Below are 6,845 nucleotides of genomic sequence, written 5' to 3' on the forward strand. Positions count from 1 at the left end.
TGCAGCCATCTGTAGTTTGGCTTATGTGAGAAGTACTGGCAGAAAAGCAGCACATTGAAGTTAAACAGTTTCCTTAAAAGGGAATTTTTTTTTTCTCTGACCTGACAATGGTGCTTAGCACAGAGCTCTTGGCTTTTCTCAAGGTATTTTCATTGGGCCAGAACAGTTTGGCCTGGGCTTGCAATCATCTGCTGGCAGGGATGGATGGTGAATGTTAACTGTTGGATCTTTGAGTGTATCAGTGTGGCTCTTTTGCTCCACCCTTGCTAGGAAGAGGCCTGTCCCAAAAATCTAGAGCTAAGGGAGGTAACAGGCTCCAAGTGGAGCCATGATTGGAGTCTGAGGGTCCTGCTTTTCTGTTACTTTTGCTCAGGAGCTTAATAGCTTCCAGGCAAGACTGAGCTGCCTGCAAATCCTGCTGCTCTCACTGGGCAAAGGTATCTCCTTGTCCTCCCAAATGTTTTTTTTCCCCTAAATTGAAGATTTAGTTGAAGCGTTTTTACCACTGTGTCTGTATCTGTGTATCTATATAATTTTTTTACATTTTCATTGTATATCCCAGCTTGTCAGAATGTCAGAATGGATGGAGGTAGCTCTTCTACTTTCTGTTTCTGAACACCTTTATTGAGGTATGATTTGAGTTTTCTGAATACCATTTGATGGGGTTGCATATGTGCATACACCTCTAAAACTGTCACAAACAAAATAACAGGCATATTCACCTCCTCCCCTTTTCCCTGGAGTTTGTTTTTGAAAAAGGGTCTCTCTGTAGCCCCAGCTGGCCTGGAACTCACTATGTAGACCAGGCTGGCTTCAAACTCACAGAAATCCACCTGCCTCTGCCTCCCAAGTGCTGGGACTAAAGGCTTGTACCACCACACTCAACTTTCTCTGACTTTTAGGAGTGGTGTGCATATGCAGTGGGAAATTTGAGACCTATTATCTTAGTTACTTTTCTGTTTCTGTGATAAAACACTGTGAGCAAGGGAACTTATAAAAGAGTTTATTTAGCTTATAGTTCCAAAGGGGCAAGAGTCTGTCATGGTGGGGAGGCATGGTGGCAGAGGTGGCTGGAGTAGGAGCAGAAGCTAAGCTCTTATATCTTCAAACAGGCACAGGAAGCAGAGTGACAGGAGATTCAGCAAGACTTAAGAACTCTTTAAGCACCCCCAGTGACATGCTTGCTTCCTCCAGCATACCCACATCATCTAAGACCTCCCAAAATAGCGCCACCAACTGGGGACAAAATGTCCAAATACTTGGAACTTATGGGGGGACATTCTCATTCAAACCACCATATTCCACTCCTGGCCCCCAAGGGCTCGTGACCATATAAAATGCAAAATGCAGTTAGTGCTACCTTCAAAGTCCTCAAAGTCATTACCATTCTCAATACTATTCTAAAGCCCAAAGTCTCTTCTGAGACTCAGGGCAATCTGTTAACTGTAAGCCCCTGTAAAATCAAAAGACAAATTATATACTCCCAACATAGAGTGTAACTGAATTCACATTCACATTCCGAAAGGGAGAAAGAGACATAGTGAGGAAATACTGGACCCAAAGACCAAAAATCAGCAGGACAAACACCAAATCCAGTAGCTCCACTTCTGACTTCCGGAATTTTACTTCCAAAGGGTTTAGATGGTTCAGCCTCCCAGCTTGGCTGGGTGCAATATCTCTCTCCTGGGCCTGTATGCAGTTTTCCGTGGCAGATGTCTCACAGCTCTGGCATCACAAATGTCGTCTTGGAGTCTCCACTGCCAACCCAAGCTTCACCTTTACAGCTTCATGCGGTGGCCTATCAGGGCCTCCGTTATACAGGGATGCTCCTGCTGCATGCTACCTGGCCTCAGCAGCTCTCTGAAACTGCGGAGGAAGAACTGTGACCCCTTCACTTTTGCATCTTCAATGCCTCTAAAGCCAGCACTAGGTTACTGACATTGCCAAGTTTGGCTGCAAGTTTGGGATGGACCTGCCTGCTTCATCCACTTTTGAAGCTTTTCTCTTAAGTGGTTTTCCAGTAGAAAACCCCTGCAGCATTTTCCTTTCACAAGTTCGAGGCTTAGCTGGGTGTGGTCTTGCCCTGGAAGCACTCTCTCCATTGTTTAAGTACAAATCTCTAGGCCTCTCCTTAATCACTTTAATCCCCTTATCAAATGGATTCTCTCCTTCAGCACAAGCCTTGGGTCCCAACATTAATCTTCCTTGCGTTTTCAATCCAAATGGTACATTCTGCGTTTCTTTCTGCCCCATTTGCTCTTTTTCACTGTAGATCTGCATAATATTTACCATTAATAGCTATGCCACCATTTCTAGTGTGTCTTGAATATCCTCTGCCAAAGAAATTGGTCCACTGCTTTTCAAGCTGGCCTCAGGCAAGCTCTTAAGTTGTGGGCAGACAGCAGCCAGATTCTTTGCTAAAATATCCCAGTTGCTGTTTAAGTCCGTATTTCAGTCTGGAACTACTTTGCTCTCAGCACTACTTTCTTCCAGGCTCCTACTAGAACAGTGCATTGTTTTGCTTACAGCATTCAACCTTTTTTCTATTCCAAACTTCTAAACCCCACTCCAACTTCTGTTCTAGTTTGCCTTCAATAGCCATGACAAAACACTCTGACCAATACCAACTTGGGGAGGAAAGGGTTTATTTAGCTTATATTTCCTAGGTCGCACAGTTCTTCTTCACTGAGGGGGCACAGGGTTGGAACCTGGAGGCAGAGGCTGAAGCACAGACCATGGATGAATGCTGCTTACTGGCTTGCTCCCCTGACCCATGCTTGCTTTTAAGACAGGGTCTCCCTATAGCCCCAGCTGACCCTCCACCCCCATGGCCCTGCCTGGTTCCCCTACTCTGAATCTGGGCTTTGGTTGATGGGCTTGTTTGTGGGGACTGATGCAGGGCAGCGGTGAAGGCCATGTCTGCCTTTTGTAGTAGTGACTGAGAACAGCTTACCTATGCCAGCCCAGCTTAGTGGTCAAGTCTGTTCATCCTCGTTGAACTAGAATTGGAAGTTTCACTTTCCAGGTGTGTGGAGTGGTCCAGATGTGGCAGTCAATGCTGCATGTATTTCTAGACCCAAGGCTCCATTGGGCCCATGCTGCTGTGCATGCAGAAGGCAGTTAAGGAGAGAGGCCCTTATAATCAGCATGCTTCCCAGTAGTGCCAGTCTTAGCTGGTTCTTCTGAACCTCCATTACCTTGGCATGCCAAGAGGACAAAGGAAACTTCCTAAAAGTGACAGCATACAAACAGCAAGAAGGAAGCATTTGTGAAGGAGGGGCTAACCAGCACTACCGCCATTTTAAGTTAGTTGTCTGAGTTGTGTAGTCTGAGCTGACACCATCTGGGCTCTGTCCACTTGTACTTCTCCCCCAGAAGTGCAAGGTTGTGGTCTACTGGTGGCTTCTTATAAAGCCCATCTCTACCTGCCTCCTCACACTCAGCTGACCCCTGGAAATAAGTGGTTCTTTCAGCTACTTAAAAGGCAGAGCTGTGTAATCACCTTGTGGTTCATCCTGACTTCCCAGATGTACCATAGCCTTGCTGGAGTACCCAAGGATCAGCAAGGGTATGTGCGGAGCCTGTTCCTCTGAGGGTGCTCCAAATAGTTGTAATGGAAGTGCCCTTGTCTAGGAGATGGGCTTCACACTCCAAGCATGCTTGTGGTAGCTGACTTTGAGCAACAGCCAAAGGGAAAGTGCCTCCCAGGACATGTAGGACATGAGCAGCTGAGGTTTCCACTTCAGAAGACCAACAGGACAAGCAACAGGTATGAAAACAGGTCATTCCTGGGTCTTCTGTTTGCAGGAGGCCTGGGGCAGTGAACTTTAAACTGCAATGTTTAACAGCAAGCTTTAAACTATAGCTGGTATATTTTGCTCAGAGCCCAAGAACTGGGTCCTGGGGCTAGCATCTGCCTCTAAAGGAGGAAAAAACTTCATTTTTATAGTCAGTGGTCACAAGAAGCCTAGGAGGATTTCATAGAGCCCCTTTGTCCAGCCACTGACAGCTCCCCGGGGCCTTCCTCCTGCCTAAGTGCAGGGTCAGGGCCTTGGGGCTCTTTTCAAGAACTGCTTTCTACTGCCTTCTGAGGCTCAGAGCTAGAGTGCATGTACCATCACTTACTAACTCCACTGAAGAGTTCAGAAGTAACAAAGAGGGAACTTTTAATACTTTCCACATAATAGCCAGGCTGGTGAGGCAGGACTGGGATGTGATTTACAACTAGAATGAATCAGTCCTCTCAGCATCACAGAGATTACTAGGTCTTAATGGCAAATGATCATATCACAGTTCAGGAAGGGAGCCTGGAGCCTGCCACTCACACAGCACATGCCCCCTTTGACTGATGCTGTGACATCTTCCCAGGGAGAGTTTGGGGGATGGTGGAGGCTACAGTGGGTTAAGCTTATACATGTACATTAAACCAAAAACAGGAAAGTTTGGCTTTAAGAAATAAATATATCCCAGCCCAAAATACTGCACTGCTAAGTAGGGCCCACAGGTGAGACACATGTTAACACTTAGCCAGGGCCAGCACATGTGGCTGGTTTTATTCCATTATTATTTGTCATGACTATACACTGAGTAGAATACAGTGGATAAGCTGTACAAGGTTCTCCACCATGGAGAGAGATTTGTGTTGCCACAAACTGTTTCTATCCCCACCTGTGTTGGAGGTCTTGCCGAGTTTCCTGTTCCAAGGAGTCTGAGACTGGGCAAGTGTGAGGCCCTGCCTCAGCATAAGCTCTGAGCAAAAAGCTACCTGCAGGCTAAAATGCATGGCACAGAGAAAGACCCTGAACAGCACAGAAAGATCAGCCTTTAACAGAGGTATGATAAGGCTGACAGTTAAAGATGTAAAATATAAATAGGCACATTTACATCATGGATGTTCAGATGCACAATTCAAATGGATCCAGTCACTTTTCAAAGGAGTCTCCATGAGACACTTAAATATTGCTGCATAAGTAAAGCCAAGAAATAAAACCATTATAAAGATTCCTAGAGATGCATTCCTCCCATGTGCCATTCCACCAGTGCTGCCTGTCTAAAGACCACATTCCCCAACAAAGCAGTCCAGTCTGCTGCCAAGTTTCACCTGGTATGAAAGTCAGCTCTTCTCCAGCACCATCTCTGTCTGAGTTTTTACTACGTAAGTCATCACAGTTGCTCATTCAGAGGCTAAGACATAAATGCCAGTGTTGGAAATACAACTGCAGCCTTTCTAAGCAGAGGAGCCTAGATTCACAGGAGCTATGCAAAAGGGCAGAGGAGACTCACGTTTTGGGCTTAGCTGTTTTATCAAGATTCTAATATATTAGAGAAATCATATGAACCTCATTTCTGTGGATCAAAACCAGTTGAATATTACAATAGCAAGTATTTCAACCTACTATAACTTAGCACTCTACATAGTTTTAAATACATGGTTCCCTCTTAGTATCTTCCAGTACTGATTCTAAACTGTAGTATCTAAGCATAATGTTAAGGATTTATTTTTCAGCATGAAAGTTTAGACCAGTGTTTCCCAAGAGAATTCCATGCCCTGTGGAGACCTTCAGTGTCCTGTGCCCAGCACTTGAGACATGGCTAATGTGACTGAGGAATTGAGTTTTAAGTGTAAATAGACACATGTGGCTATTGTACTGAATGATACAACAACTTCAACATTAGTTCATGTTTAAGGTGTTGACCCAGAATGTAGTTTCTGCTCTACAGAAATACGGGATTTATCCACCTAATATTAAGATGGAAGTAGGCCATGTCTACTCCTGCGATTTTACACTAACCTAAGAGGAAAGCCACCAAATTTACTTTCACATTTAAAGTCTTCATTTTTCTCTTCATAAAAAAACAAGATTACTAAAAAGTCTGCTTGGCTAGCTTAAGGTAAAATCCATCTCGCCCCTTACACAGGTGAATGTGGAAACTTGGCGTGTGCCCACAGGCTGTGTTGAGAGTTCCTGCCCTCTGACCTGCAACACTTGTAGAGGAGATTAGCTGCTTACTTTAAATGAAGTGATGGGTCCAAGATTCAGCTTGGGCTAAATCCAAATAGTGCTGCTTCCTATTTCCCTAAACAGTCATTTTCTTAAAGCTACTGAAGTCAAAAATAGAAACTACCCTTTCAGAGACGGGATGTTTTCACTTTGCTATGCTCTCAGAGAGGACAGGCAGGGAGAGCTGTTAAAATCCAGAGGAGCAGGGCTAGAAAGATGGCTCAGCAGTTAAGAGCACTGGCTGCTCTCGTGGTATACACAGGTTCAATTCCCAGCACTAAAAAGGCAGCTAACAACCATCTAACGCCCTCTCCTGACCTCTCTGGGCATTGCATGACACGGGTGCATTTACATACATGCAGTTAATACATTCATACACATAATAAAAATAATAAATTTTTTTTTAAATCCAGAAGAGTGCTGACTTGCCCTTCAACTATGAAAGCAGACTCCACAGCAACACCTAAAGTCAGGGGACAGTCACCATCAACTCTGGAGTCACTTCAGATCCACAAGCAATCTACCTCATGGACAACACCTCTACCATGCAGCTGAATCACAGGGCTTTTTTTTTTTTTTTTTTTTTTTTTTTTTTTTAAAAAAAAAAAAAAAAAAAAAAAAAAAAAGAGGACGATAAATCTTTCAGAGATCCGCCTGCTTTTGCTTCCCAAGTGCTGGGGCTACAGGCATGTGCCACCATGCCAGGCACAATCACAGGGCTTTTTAAACACTTGAATCTTTTGGCCATATTTGGGACTTTTCAGTATTCCCAGCATATCCTCCATGAAAATTCCAAGCCCCCTGACCCCACTAAAAAAAAAACAACAAAAAACAAGACAGTAA

This window comes from Nannospalax galili, unplaced genomic scaffold (genome assembly GCF_000622305.1).
Source record: "Nannospalax galili isolate Female #2095 unplaced genomic scaffold, S.galili_v1.0 scaffold407, whole genome shotgun sequence".
NCBI classification, from domain to species: Eukaryota; Metazoa; Chordata; class Mammalia; order Rodentia; family Spalacidae; genus Nannospalax; species Nannospalax galili.